Source organism: Euprymna scolopes, chromosome 6 (assembly GCF_053919585.1).
Source record: "Euprymna scolopes isolate OS-2025 chromosome 6, ASM5391958v1, whole genome shotgun sequence".
NCBI classification, from domain to species: Eukaryota; Metazoa; Mollusca; class Cephalopoda; order Sepiida; family Sepiolidae; genus Euprymna; species Euprymna scolopes.
This window is the reverse complement of record NC_136487.1, coordinates 29892502-29908983: the sequence shown is the minus strand read 5'-3', so window position 1 is coordinate 29908983 and position 16482 is coordinate 29892502.

Sequence of the window (16482 nt, the reverse complement as noted above, 5' to 3'; positions counted from 1 at the left end):
TACCCTATAAAATTATAAGAAGTTCTGTGTATAAGATTTATAATAACGAGTATAAGATTAAAAATAAAAAAATACAAAAATCGTTTGTACATATTGTTTTGAAGTAAGGAAACCGTCTATTATGTTCTATGCGTATTGTTTAAAAGCAAAGTATATTATCCGTCTAAAGTAAAGAAATATGCATTTTTTCCAAAAAGTATTTCTCTCTCGCTCGCTCTATCTCTCTATCTCTCTTGTCTCTCTCTCTCTCTCTTCTCTTTCTCTCTTTATCTAGTATTAGTCTATGTGCCTCTCAGCCTACCTTCCTATAAGTCTATCTTACGATGCATATGTATCGGATACCATGATTACGTCTTTGTTTTAATTTGCGTAACACAATAAGTTTAATTGGCAACAGTAGAAGGTTTTAAATAATATAGTGGGAAAAGGGTAAATGAATAAGAAAAGAAACCGGCTGTTTAGCGTTCATGTTTTTTTAACAGCTAATGTGTTCATGTATACAATAAACTATATATTCTCGAATAAGCGGGTTCAGAGATACCAACCAATGAGAAGAGATGTAAATGTGTAAGAGAGAATTATTACTTTGTGTAGGGGAAATGAAGAGTTAATGCTTTGTATAGGAGTTTATAATCCAGTCAAGAAGGATGACTGGAGACCATCGTAATTATATATATCTTCCCTGTGTAGATTGGTGGCAGGAAGAGTGCTGTAGAAACTGATGGAAAAAAGAAGTTCCTTCCCATGTAGATGATGGCGATCGTCATGATGTCTCCTTTAGGATTCAATGTAGGTTTTTAATGTAACGAATAAATGTGTCTATGAAGCGGTTAACAGTTAGATAAGATGGCTGATAATAGTTTCGACATAATAAATTTGTATGTGGCATATGTTCTTGCAAAGATACGGTAATCTGGTCCAGAGGTGGAGAACTGCGCCTCTTTTATTATATATAGCGATGAACGGAAATACCGTAGGTATTAAACGTGACGCATTTTTTTAAAATGAAGTCAAAAAAGAAATAAAATTGAGGCGTATGCATGTGAGTATTAGGTTTTCTTCTGAATAGTTGACTTATCGTAAGTTACAAAGTAAAGAGAGTGAATAAAATACGATAACCATAAGGCTAGATTGTCACGATTTATAAAAAGGGTTTTCAAACCTACTTATTCTCAATATAAGGAATCAATGTAATGTGAGCCATTCACGACTTCGCATCCGTGAAAGTTTGCAAACAGATAAATATCGAAAAGCATCACGTACCAATTTTTCAGTTTTCATTCCTAAGAAGCCGTTATTGCTGACGAAAACGAATTAAAACGTTGCCACGTGTGTGAATACGGTATATATCAAATTTCGAGTCTGTATATCAAAGCTTTGTTGAGTATATAGGTTGAGAACTGTCCTTACACACACATTCTCACTTTATATATATATATATATATATATATATATATATATATATATTATAAAATTATTATATGTAGATTTTTATACATTTATCGTTTACGCTTCATTTAAATTATGCAAATTTTAAATTCTCATCTAAATAAATTAAAAACATAATTTTGCTTTGCATTTTGAATTTAACAACATATTAATAGCAGAATCGTCTGATAATTGCATTTCTGACAAAAAAAAAAACATTTCTACCCTTCATCAGTGTCTAAATCTAAACGCAGATTCCATGGTGAAGCTTCTTTACTAGTACTGCCTGGAAACTCTACTTCCCAGATTATTACAACACTGGCCCCTTTTTAAGTCAAATATAAAATTGTTTTTCTATCTCTCTTTAAATAGTCATATTCAACGCAATTCTCATCCAAAACGATCACTAAGTTTTATACCTTACTTTTTTTTATATCTACGAGTGACCTCCCGATTTTGATAAGTAGTGACACCTTTGTAAAAAAAAGCAACGGTTATACAGCTTAGTAAGAATAGAAATTAAGTTTTGTTTTCTGTACAATAAAGTTGTTGGCGTTGAAGTTCTTGATAAGTTTAACAACCTCACAACTTTATTCATTTATACATTATGCTATTCTGGTTCTAACAGATCAGTCTGTCTGAGAGTACCGGCTTTCTGGCCAAGAAGACACCAAACATTGAGGTTATAGTTTTTTCTGTCCGTAACCAAATCCAACATTTATTCAACTTGTACTGCCCACATAGTACAATCTCCACTGATCGACAAAAAAACTCGTTGTCTGCGTTTTTTCAACTCATAAAGAATGAATCTGATGCGTTGAATCCAAAAACCACATTGGTTTAGCTCAATCAGGCCAAGATTTTTGAACTATGGTCATATGTCTTTTTCTACGTTTTGTTCACATGTACGCATGTGTGGAGCTTTTTGGAAGGAGTTGGTAGGGTTACATTCTATATCGAATAATTGTTTTGATTGGAAATGGTCCGATAGTTCTGAGTAATCATTTCTAAAAATGGATCAGTTTGAAACCATAAAACGTTAACATCTTCCAAAAATTGTTGTGGCAAAGCATAAAGTTAAAGGTAAGAATTGGTGCCTTGCCAAGCAATGAACGTTATCAACGACCCTTTTGTGGACATAGACAGATTACTCTTTCCAGGACGGCACATCAAGTTCGGCTTAATCAAGCAGTTCGCGAAGGATCTGAAAGATGATGGTGGCTTCAATTATTTGGACTAGGCTTTTCCATGATTGATATAGAAAATTTTGGAGGTCCTTATTCCTCCAGCTTATTAGTGATCGTTGAACAACGCAATAAACGAAGTGGAACCAAAAGCGTGGAAGGCATTTTTCTGGCAGTGACGAACTTTCTTGGCAACAATAAAACCAGAAACTACACAGACCTTGTCAACACCATGCTGGCTGCTATCAGAAACCCATGAGCGTCACGATGCGCCGCCTATTTTCACATATGAACCGGTTTCCTGACAACATGGATTCAATGAGTGACGAGCAGGGAAGAAATTCCATCAGGAGCCGATAGGGATAGAGACCAGGTAGTGTCACTAGGATGCAGTCATGATGATGACTGCTGTTGGAATCTGCAGAGAGATCTTCTAGTCGTGAAGCATTCGAGTTCGATGTTGGAAAACATTTTATCTCTTAAAAACATATTTAGGGCTATAGATGTTGGCAAAAACAGCTGATAATACAACAAAATCGATTTTGTCACAAGATATGATTTCTTTTTCAAATTAACCTAAACTGATGAGAAAAATGGATGTAATTTACTATTACGGAAAATATGATTTTCTTCACTGTCTGAAGTGAGTATAAAAAGCTTAAAGTGAAAATGTGTGTATTAATAATACTTATATACACAACGAACAGATCTATCACCTGAAACATTGCAAGGTTCTAGTATTTTAGTATATGAAAACAATAGTTATCATTTTTGTCTAAGTGAGAACTAAACGGACCCTTATTTGAGTTTCAATCATGTTCATATGCAATCAATAAAAAGGTATAAACTTTTGTGGAGAGCAGTATTAAATGATTGTACTAAAAATATGATGCAAATAAACGAGAACAACGTAAAAAAAGAATAAAAGCAAATGGGCAGTTAAATAATGGTGGCTATGCCAAGTTAACCATGTATTAAGATTCCTCGATTAATAAATAAATCTTTATTCAAAATAACAAACGAATAAAATGTACACTCCTAGAAAAGTATTGCTTTTGTAAAGCCGACTGTAGGAGACAAATATGTAAACAAAAAACAAATGAATGATATTTAGCATCTGATAAAACTCGTTTAGGATGTTTCTTCAGTTTCCGTTGAATAGTTTAACTCACTTGTATTTTGTTGATATCAATATAAAACAACACAAAAACATAAATCATAAAAATAAAGAAAAATTTACGATATTACATTATCATAGTTATAAGACTAAAAGAATAATAAATTGTAAATAAAATAATAATCCCATCAAACTTATGCTAAAAAAAAATAACAAAATATTAATTCTATATTAAATATGACCGAGCAGCCTAGTGATGCACAATATGCGCTTATATCAACAAATTTTCATTGCCTCTGGGAAAATACAAAAATATGTAAATCATAAAATCATACCTACGTTAGTCAGCTGAGGTGACTGGACACCCCAGAAAGACCAAGCGACGTTTACATCCAAAGAAAACTGCGATAGAACTTCAAGTCTGTAGATTAAAGATTTGCCGAGTATATAGGTTAAGAATGTTCATCACACAAATTTTCACTTTATGTACATATATATATATGTGTGTGTGTGTGTGTGTGTGTGTGTGTGTGTGTGTGTGTGTGTGTGTGTGCGCGCGCGCGCGAGTGTGTCTGTGTATTATCAAAATAATTATATGTAATATGTAGTTCGGTAACTGTATACATTCATCGTTTGCATTACATCTAAATGCTTCAAATTTTAAATTTGTATTTGAATGAATTCAAAACATAAATTTTCTTTGCATTTTGAATTTAACAACATATTTATAGCAGAATCATCTGATGATTGCATTTTTGAAAAAAAACATGTATACCCTTCATCAGTGTTTAAATCTAAACGCAACTTCCATGGTGAATATTCTTTATTAAATCTACCTGTTAAGAAACTTTTTACCATTGCCCTGCCTCCCAGCGTATTACAACACTGGCCATTTTGAAGACTAATATTAAAATTCTCTTGATATCTCTCTTTAATTTTTTTTTGTACGACTTATCAAGGCCCAGAAGCCACTAGTCAAATCATACCCAGTTTTCACCAAAAACGATCACTGAGCTATTGTCTCACTGATCACTTTATATCCTCGAGTGGCATCCTGGCCTTCATAAGTAGTGACTCTTTTGTAAAAAAAAAGAAAAGATTATACACGTTAGTAAGAATATGAAATAATTCGAGTTGCAGGTTTGTTTTTCGTACTAAATCGTCAATTCGTAATTGACGTTGAAGTTCTTGATAATTTTATCAACATCACAACATAATACATTTATCCATTACGCTATTCCGGTGCTTGGAGTACCGGCTTTCTGGCAAAGAATTCACCAAACATTGATGTTATACTTTATCTTTCCCTTTAGAAAACTCAATTATTTTCTGTAAAATGACCGAATTTCCATTGAACGACCCCAAATAAATTATGCCGTCAAAAAAACAAAACCAAATCAAACATTTAGCGTACGTGTATTGCCCAGATAATACAAATTCCACTGATCGACAAGAAATTTGTTTCTGCGTTTTGTTTTTTTTCAGCTGATGTAGGACAAATCTGATGCATTGAATCCAAAAACCATATTTGTTTAGCTCAACCATTCCAAGTTTTTTTTTTTTTTTATCTATGGCCATGTTTTATTTTTTATCTATGGGCATTTTTTTTTATCAATAGCCATGTTTTTTATCTATGGACATTTTTTTTTTATATATGGACATGTTTTTTTTTTGTCTATGGCCATGTTTTTTATCTATGGCAATGTGTTTTTATCTATTGCCATGTTTTTTTTTTTATCTATGGACATGTTTTTTTTTATCTATGGCCATGTTTTTTTATCTATGGACATGTTTTTTTTATCTATGGACATGTTTTTTTATCTATGGCCATGTTTTTTTTTATCTATGGACATGTTTTTTTTATCTATGGCCATGTTTTTTTATCTATGGCCATGTTTTTTTTATCTATGGACATGTTTTTTTTATCTATGGCCATGTTTTTTTTATCTATGGCCATGTTTTTTTATCTATGGACATGTTTTTTTTTTATCTATGGCCATGTTTTTTTCATCTATGGCCATGTTTTTTTTTAATCTATGGCCATGTTTTTTTATCTATTGCCATGTTTTTTTATATCTATGGACATGTTTTTTTTATCTATGGCCATGTTTTTTTTATCTATGGCCATGTTTTTTTTTATCTATGGCCATGTTTTTTTATCTATTGCCATGTTTTTTATCTATGGACATGTTTTTTTATCTATTGCCATGTTTTTTTATATCTATGGACATGTTTTTTATCTATTGCCATGTTTTTTTTATCTATGGACATGTTTTTTTATCTATTGCCATGTTTTTTTATCTATGGACATGTTTTTTATCTATTGCCATGTTGTTTTATATCTATGGACATGTTTTTTTATCTATTGCCATGTTTTTTTTATCTATGGACATGTTTTTTTATCTATTGCCATGTTTTTTATATCTATGGACATGTTTTTTTATCTATCGCCATGTTTTTTTATCTATGGCCATGTTTTTTATCTATGGACATGTTTTTTTTATCTATGGACATGTTTTTTTTTATCTATGGCAATGTTTTTTATCTATGGCCATGTTTTTTATCTATGGACATGTTTTTTTATCTATGGACATGTTTTTTTTTATCTATGGCAATGTTTTTTATCTATGGCCATGTTTTTTTTATCTATGGACATGTTTTTTATCTATGGCCATGTTTTTTATCTATGGACATGTTTTTTATCTATGGCCATGTTTTTTTTATCTATGGCCATGTTTTTTTTATCTATGGACATGTTTTTTATCTATGGACATGTTTTTTATCTATGGACATGTTTTTTTTTTATCTATGGCAATGTTTTTTATCTATGGCCAATTTTTTTTATCTATGGCAATGTTTTTTTATCTATGGCCAATTTTTTTTATCTATGGCAATGTTTTTACACTATGGACATGTTTTTTATCTATGAACATGTTTTTTTTATCTATGGACATGTTTTTTTATCCATGGACATGTTTTTTTATCTATGGACATGTTTTTTTATCTATGGCAATGTTTTTTTTTATCTATGGCCATGTCTTTTTTATCTATGGCAATGTTTTTTTATCTATGGACATGTTTTTTATCTATGGACATGTTTTTTTATCTATGGCAATGTTTTTTTATCTATGGAAATGTTTTTTTATCTATGGACATGTTTTTTTTATCTATGGCCATGTTATTTTTATCTATGGACATGTTTTTTTATCTATGGACATTTTTTTTATCTATGCACATGTTTTTTATCTATGGACATGTTTTTTTATCTATGGACATGTTTTTTTATCTATGGACATGTTTTTTATCTATGGCCATGTTATTTTTATCTATGCACATGTTTTTTATCTATGGACATGTTTTTTATCTATGGCCATGTTTTTTTATCTATGGCCATGTTATTTTTATCTATGCACATGTTTTTTTATCTATGGACATTTTTTTTTATCTATGGACATGTTTTTTATCTATGGACATGTTTTTTTATCTATGGACATGTTTTTTATCTATGGACATGTTTTTTTTATCTATGGACATGTTTTTTATCTATGGACATGTTTTTTTTATCTATGGACATGTTTTTTTTTATCTATGGACATGGTTTTTTATCTATGGCAATGTTTTTTTATCTATGGCCATGTTATTTTTATCTATGGACATGTTTTTTATCTATGGACATGTTTTTTTATCTATGGACATGTTTTTTTATCTATGGCCATGTTTTTTTATCTATGGAAATGTTTTTTTTTTATCCATGGACATTTTTTTTTATCTATGGCCATGTTTTTTATCTATGGCCATGTTTTTTTTTATCTATGGCCATGTTTTTTTTATCTATGGCCATGCTTTTTAATCTATGGACATGTTTTTTATCTATGGCCATGTTTTTTTTTATCTATGCCCATGTTATTTTATCTATGCACATGTTTTTTTTATCGATGCACATGTTTTTTTTCTATTGCAATGATTTTTTTATCTATGGACATGTTTTTTTATCTATGGCCATGTTTTTTTATCTATGGACATGTTTTTTTATCTATAGCCATGTTTTTTTATCTATGGACATGTTTTTTTTTATCTATGGACATGTTTTTTTTATCTATGGCCATGTTTTTTATCTATTGCCATGTTTTTTTTATCTATGGCCAAGTTTTTTTTGTCTATGGCCATGTTTTTTATCTATGGCAATGTTTTTTTTTTTTATTGCTATGTTTTTTTATCTATGGACATGTTTATTTTTCATCTATGGCCATGTTTTTTCATCTATGGCAATGTTTTTTATGTATGGACATGTTTTTTTTTCTATGGAAATGTTTTTTTTCTATGGCCATGTTTTTTTATCTATGGACATGTTTTTTTTATCTATGGCCAGGTTTTTTTATCTATGAACATTTTTTTTATATATCTATGGACATTTTTTTTATATATCTATGGACATGTTTTCTTTTGTCTATGGCCATGTTTTTTATCTATGGCCATGTTTTTTTGTCTATGGCCATGTGTTTTGTCCATGGCCATGTTTTTATCTATGGCAATGTTTTTTATCTATGGCCATGTTTTTGGTCTATGGTCATGTTTTTTTGTCTATAGCCATGTTTTTTATCTATGGCCATGCTTTTTATCTATGGCCATGTTTTTTTATCTATGGCAATGTTTTTTTATCTATGGCCATTTTTTTTATCTATGGACATGTTTTTTATCTATGGCCATGTTTTTTTATCTATGGCCATGTTTTTTTGTCTATGGCCATTTTTTTATCTATGGCAATGTTTTTATCTATGGCCATGTTTTTTGTCTATAGCCATGTTTTTTTTATCTATGGTCATGCTTTTTATCTATGGCCATGTGTTTTTATCTATGGCCATGTTTTTTATCTGTGGCTATGTTTTTTATCTATGGCCATGTTTTTTGTATATGGCCATGTTTTTTTTGTCTATGGCCATGTTTTTTTCTATGGCAATGTTTTTTATCTATGGACATGTTTTTTGTCTATCGACATGTTTTTTATCTATGGGCATATTTTTTGTCTCAGGCCATGTTTTTTTGTCTATTGCCATGTTTTTTATCTATGGCCATGTTTTTTGTCTATTGCAATGTTTTTTTGTCTATAGTCATGTTTTTTTTCTATGGCCATGTTTTTTATCTATGGCTATGTTTTTTGTCTATGGCCATGTTTTTTATCTACGGCAATGTTTTCATCTATAGCCATGTTTTTTTGTCTATGGCCATGTTTTTTTTTCTATGGCCATGTTTTTTATCTATGGTCATGTCTTTTGTCTATGGCCATGTTTTTTGTCTATGGCCATTTTTTTTGTCTATGGCCATGTTTTTTTTGTCTATTGTCATGTTTATTTTGTCTCTGGCCATTTTTTTTTGTATATGGCCATGTTTTTTTTATCTATGGTCATGTGTTTTGTCCATAGTCATGTTTTTTTTATCTATGGCCATGTTTTTTTATCTATGGCCATGTTTTTTTGTCTATGGCCATTTTTTGTCTATGGCCATGTTTTTTATCTATGGTCATGTTTTTTTTTCTATGGCCATGTTATTTTTTCTTTGGCCATGTTTTTTATCTATGACCATGTTTTTGTCTATGGCTATGTTTTTGTACATTTTTGTTTACATGTACGCACATGTGTAACATTTTGAGAAGGAGTTGGTTAGGGCAAAATGCCATCTCGAATAATTGCTTCTGCGCAATCATGTCTAAAAATGGATCAATTTGAAATCATAAAACGTTGACATCTTCCGAAACTTGTTGTGGTAAGGCATAAAGTTAATGGATCAAAACTGAAAGGTAAGAATCGATGCCTTACAAAGAAATGAACGTCATCAAAGACCCTATGGTGGACAGAAAGAGATTACTTTTCCCATGACTGCACATCAAGTTCGGTATAATCAAGCAGTTTACGAAGACTATGGACAAGGATGGTGGCTTCACTTATTTGCTTCAGGATTGACAATGGAAAAGTTGAAAGCTGGCATCTTTGAGGGTCCTTAGTGTCTACAGTTCATTAGAGATCAGAGTCGGAAAACTCAATAAACGAAGTGGAACTGAAAAGGTTCGAGGCATTTATTCTGATATTGAAAAACGTTCGTTGCAACAATAAGGCTAGTAACTACGCAGAATTTGTCAAGAAAATACTTACTGCTTTCAGAAATCTGGACGGCAACATGAGCTTCATGATACAATATTTTCGCCTATGGACCGTGTTCCTGATAATCTGAGTTCAATGCGTGACGAGCAGGGAAAAAATTCTATCAGGACCTAAAAGAGATAAAGACTTAATATTGTCGCTAAAATACAGTCATGATGACTGACTACTGTTTGAATCTGAAGAAAGACATTCATGCATTCAAGTTCGATGAAACGGAAGTTCAAGCACTGAATGGTGAACAATGGTGAAGCAACATAAATTTATGTGTACTCACCTTTATTAATGTCAACCTTTCAGTTTATAGTAATCGATGTTTCTATAAGTAATCAATATATGTTGTTGGAAAACATTTTATCTCTTAAAACATATTTAGGGCTATAGATGATACAACAAAATCGATTTTGTCACAAGGTATGATTTCTTTTTCAAATTTATCTAAACTGATGAGAAAAACGGATGTAATTTACGGAAAAAAATGTTTATTTTCTTGACTGTCTAATACTTATATACACAACGAACAGATCTATCACCTGAAACTTTGCAAGGTTCTAGTATTTTAGTATATGAAAACAATAGTTATCATTTTTGTCTAAGTGAGAACTAAACGGAGCCTTATTTGAGTTTCAATCATGTTTATATGCAATCAATAAAAAAGTCATTAACTTTTGTGGAGAGCAGTATTAAATGATTGTACTAAAAATATGATGCGAATAAACGAGAACAATGTAAAAAAAAGAATAAAAGCAAATGGGCAGTTAAATAATGGTGGCTATGCCAAGTTAACCATGTATTAAGATTCCTCGATTAATAAATAAATCTTTATTCAAAATAACAAACGAATAAAATGTACACTCCTAGAAAAGTATTGCTTTTGTAAAGCCGACTGTAGGAGAAAAATATGTAAACTAGATGTTTAAAGTTTCCTCGATTATGGTAGACAGCATTAATGTATTAAAGTTCTAAATTAAAAAAAAACAAATGAATGATATTTAGAATCTGATAAAACTCGTTTAGGATGTTTCTTCAGTTTCCGTTGAATAGTTTAACTCACTTGTATTTTGTTGATATCAATATAAAATAACACAAAAACATAAATCATAAAAATAAAGAAAATTGTACGATGTTACATTATCTAAGCTCATAGTTATATGACTAAAAGAATAATAAATTGTGAATAAAATAATAATCCCATCAAACTTATGCTAAAAAAATAACAAAATATTAATGCTATATTAAATATGACAGAGCAGCCTAGTGATGCACAATATGCGCTTATATCTACAAATTTTCATTGCCTCTGGGAAAATACAAAAATATGTAAATCATAAAATCACACCTACGTTAGTCAGCTGAGGTGACTGGACACCCCAGAAAGACCAAGCGACGTTTACATCCAAAGAAAACTGAGATACAACTTCGCCGTACCACATGTGCTATACCCTCGCCGGGTCAGGAAAGTACTGGGAGGGAAGAAAAGAAATTGGTTGCCAACTAGGAATTATGAGCACATAAGACAAATTAGAATGATAAAAAACCATGGGACTAACGTAGGGTTAACCTTGACAAAAGTAAACAATGTATACTTCTTTAATTTTATATTTTCCGAGAATTCGCGTCGTCTCATCTTACGACTAATAAGTGAGATTGTGTCCTATCTAGATTTGAAACTATTTTTTTATGAACGCATTTTACCTTAACTTTTCGTTGGAATGTAATTAAGTATCAGAATTATATAAACATATTCTATTTAGTTAAATCATTTCATGAAATAGGGTAGAATAACGTGGAATTTCTTCAGTAAAATTCAACTACCTTCCGATAGTAAACATGGTTTTGCGTGCACTAATTGCACAAACCATGATTGTCCGCTAATTGTGTCCATCTAATATTGTTGCTCGACTTTTTCTCGCTTGCCTTATTTGTTATTATACTTTTAATGATTCTTACATACAATTCTGTCTCATTCATTTTCATCATCCAACCATATAAACGATTTCTTAATGAAATTATGTAATAATTACAGTAGACGAATTCTGCAAATTTAGTACCCGGTTATAAATTCTCCGAAGTGTGGCTTTAGGTCTATTGAACACAATTCAACCAGCTGTTTTGAAATAATGCACACCCACATCTTAATTTATAAAATAGTATATTCATGTACCATGATCTTTATTATAATTATGATTTTTCCGGACTCATGCAAAAATAAATATTCAGTGTATCGGGAGGAGCTAGTCGAAGATAATCGAAGTACCCTATCATTCCTTGACAATGTTCTAAACCGGCTTCGAAACCAAGTAGGCGAATATTTTCCTCCTTCTTGCGACCCTTTTCCAACAGAGTATACGTTGAAAACCTGTATTTGTCTTAACGTTATTTTGATGGTAAGTACCCGTCTGGGCTTCAGTTTATATTTCTCTTCTACAATGATAACATTGACATGTCTAGCTACAGCCATCATGAACAATCACCACCCTACTTTTTATCACTACTCAAATCTAAATGCAAATTACACGAACAAAAATTTCTTGGTTAGAACTGCTCGGTTGTTAAAAAATTGATAAGTGATGGTTACCTTTTAAAATAAAAAAAAGATATTACGGTAACAGTATTTTATGTTCATACATTGGTTGAAGATTAGTCTTTTCAGGTGGACACTGATACAATTCTATAAATTGATCATACTAATATAGTCTTTATAAGATTGTCCGATTTATATATACACATATTTCAAAATATTGTCAACGGAAAGCCAGTTAAAACTGTGTGTATGTGTGAGTTCACTGCACAGGCCGTAATTTTCCGCTTGTTTTGGATGTTTAAAGTTGTTGACCGATTCCTACATCCATCGCAGTTTCAGTTTGTTGATGTAAGGAACGAATTTTCTGTAATAAAAAATTGCAATCCCGCTTCAAACCACGTAATACACTTATATTCTTTTACAATTATACTTGCTATCTCCTACTTAAAAACAGGCTTACAAAATAAGCATTTATAGTCCGACCAAACAAAAACTCTAATGAGTATCCAATGAATGCAATCTATTTTCTAAGAGACCAAGGCTCTATCTTGCTTTAGATGGTACACAAGCCTAAACTGTGAGACCCCAGGAAACGAAACTGAATAAAAGATATCAAGATGCAAGTTCTAGCTGACGCTCTCCTGCTTACGTTATGGAATCTATGTAGGTATCATTAGGACAATCTCAGAAAGATCGTATAAGAAATGCAACATTTTCAGAACATACGAAAAGAACGTTCAATGACGGGAACACATGGAAACGTAGGAGCAGATTTGGACCCATGGTGCACATAGTAGAACATAGAGCTTAACACATGCGTGTATTGCTTGTATGTGCGTTAAACAACCACGTGCTCTCTGTACATGATCATTTGCGCCAGTGAGAAGGAGCATTATTCCTTATGAGAAAAGATAGTCTAAGATTATTTTATCCTTATAATATATATATATTTTTTCTTATCTAACTGAAGAATTTGTCGACAAATAGCAGTCTTGTGAAAACCATTTTAATCCTTACATTGTTGACATGTGTTGTCCCCTTGCCACTTTGAGGGTAAAAATGCCCGGACACTCTGATTTACACACTAAACCCGTGAAATAATTTCTTACGTCATCATTACTGTCGTTTAGCTTTTTTTTTATCTAGTAAGTTGATTCTTGACCTTTACGGGTCAATTGCGTTTATTTTCTTCGCTGCTGGATCGTATTGAAAATGCTTCTGAATGACATGCTCTCGAAATTTATATCAGCTAACCCAACTCTTATTTATCGGCGTAATTATAACAAACAATCATTAAATGTAATAGCTAAAAAGCATTTACTTAAAAAGTCAATCTTCTGCTGTTTATGGATATAAAAATTTATTGTTAGCGTGAAATATGGACATTCATTCAATTTGCATGACTCTTGATGGATCATAATCTCAACGAAAATCATGGTATATGAAAAAGCATCATTTACTAATATTTTACACACACACACACACACACACACATATATATATATATATATATATATATATATATATACATATATGTGTGTGTGTGTGTGTGTGTGTCAGGTCATGTCATATGCTACTAGTACCATGTAACTCAGTACTACCTGCCTCATGGTCGGATCACAGGCTACTAAACTGGTTCCCCCACCAGACTTGTTTGGTGAGGAGGGTGGCTAGTCTCCCTGAAGAATTAAAAACAAGACCTTCCAAAGGGCGAATGAACCCTTTTTTGAAGTCAACGGCCAACTAGCACCATGTGTTTTTGTGTGTATGCATGTGTGTGTTGGGGGTGGAGAGGGATCCTGCAAGCCGTGGTGAAGGCAGCCTTTCTAGGAGAAGCAAATCTATGATTTAAAAAAAAACATAAAGCGGGAGACCAGTACCCGCATAAAGCTGGTCTGTAGTTTAATTTGTTGCTGGCTATCTTGCTTTTGCTTGTTGCTGGATGTCAACATTTTTTAACCGAGAGAGAGACTTAGCTGTTGTACAAAGCTAAGACTCTGTAACACCATCTGTGTATAGATACTCCCTCAGGCATTTGTCTATAAAAATGGTCGTGTGACGATGGAAAAGTTGTGACGCGTGGAGGCTTGAAATGCTGGAAGCATGTAATAATTGATCCCAAAGCAGGTGAATTCACCGGTAGGACTATAAAAGAACGTCATTTTGCGCTCATGGACTTTAAGTGTCTGAGGAAGTGGCACTCGTCTGACAAGACGTTGCTATTATTATCATATATATATACAGTCCTCTACATATATAGTTTTATTTATTTTAGCGTTTTCTATAATGATGCGACATATTATATAACTGGATGATGAACATGAATAAGATGGAAGTATATGAATAAATCACAAATAAGTTTTAATAAATAATAAAACAAATAAGCATTTTCATTCGCATCAGTCCAATAACCATAATGATTTTTGTTTTTCTTCTGAAAAAGCGCAAAGTGTGCACAAAATATTAAAGTGAAAACTATTTGTATCCAATAATAATTTAAAACTGAAACTACAGATCTATCCCATAAAACACTATAGATTTCTAAGAATTAAAAACAATTTTATTCGTTTTTAAGTCAGAAAATATGCCTTTTTGAGTTCCAACCCTGTTTTTCAGTTTTTATCTGAATTTTTTTTTACAAGGTTGTCACCACTTATCAAGGTCCGAAAGCCACTCAGGGATAAGGGTTATTGTAAGTACAGTACGTTAGTGTGGATATTTACAGTGTCTACTTAAGGGGGCGGTTCATCAGGAATTTGTTTACGTTGGACTTGAACAAATCCAAGTTGTAGTCAGGTGGGAAACAGGCAGACAGAACAGAGTTCCACAGGCGTGCAGTTCTAAGAAAGAAGCTTTGTTCATGGAATCTACGTTTTGATTTAGGCATAGATAAAAGTGGGGAAAGTTTTTGACGGTGGATTCAGATTGATGGGTTTTTTTCGTGAAAGATTGGCGAGGGGGGACCAGAGATTGGAGTTCAGACGAGCACCTGTCATGGAAATAACGATAAAACAAAGATAGGCTTGCTACATCTCTTCTGTGGGAGAGAGGTTGCAGGGTGAGGGCATCCCCCACTAAGCCACGAAGTCTATTTTGTACTTTGTCAAGGCAGGATAGGCTGTTTTTAGCAGCTCCTGCTCAGATATGGCAACAGTATTCCATCCTTGGACGTACTTGCCTTTTATAAAGATAGAGAATTGCATCAGTAGTGAGATATCTTCTGGAGCGGTAGAAGGATCCCACCATCTTTCAAGCGACCTTGGCAACAGACTTGATGTACGTGTTCCATTTCAGATCAGGAGTGAAGGTCAAACCCAGAAGCTTGTCAAAACATGGGGCCTCTCCTAGACGAGAGCCATCCATTGAAATTGATGCCAGATGGGGATCAGAGCGTTGATGATGTAAAGATAGAAGCGTGGTGTTAGATGCATTAAAGGTAACCAGCCACATCTTTCCCCACTGAACAACTCGTTCGAGATCAGAAGAGTTGGTGTGTTGCTGTAGATGGTCGTGTCATCAGCATCGATTCCAACGAATGATTTAAGTATGTGTTTTGGGAGATCATTGATGTAGATCGGGAAGAGAGTTGGACCCAGTATGGACCCTTGAGGGACTCCAGCATTAATACTGTGGGCCCCTGATTTTTGCCAACCACTACTCTTATGAGCCTATCAGAGAGAAATGATTTAATGATAGAGAGAATATTTCCAGTTATACTGTAACTGGAGATCTTGCGAAGTAGGCCTTTATACGATATTTTGTCGAAAGCCTTTGATATGTCAAGAGCAATTGCCCTGGAAAGGAAGCCTTTGTCAAGAGATTCACTAATCTATGAGATATAACCGTTAGCACATCTGCGGTAGATCTTGCAGAATGGAAACCATATTGCATCTCACTAAGAAGGTTATTTCTGCTGAGGTGGTTGACTATTTGTTTATTTAATATGGATTCCAGCAACTTACTCATGACACAGAGGAGACTTATTGGCCTGTACTGAGAGGGAGATGACTCATCACCTGAGTTCTTAAATACAGGGCATACTGATGAGGTTTTCCAAGATGTTGGAAAGCACTTCTC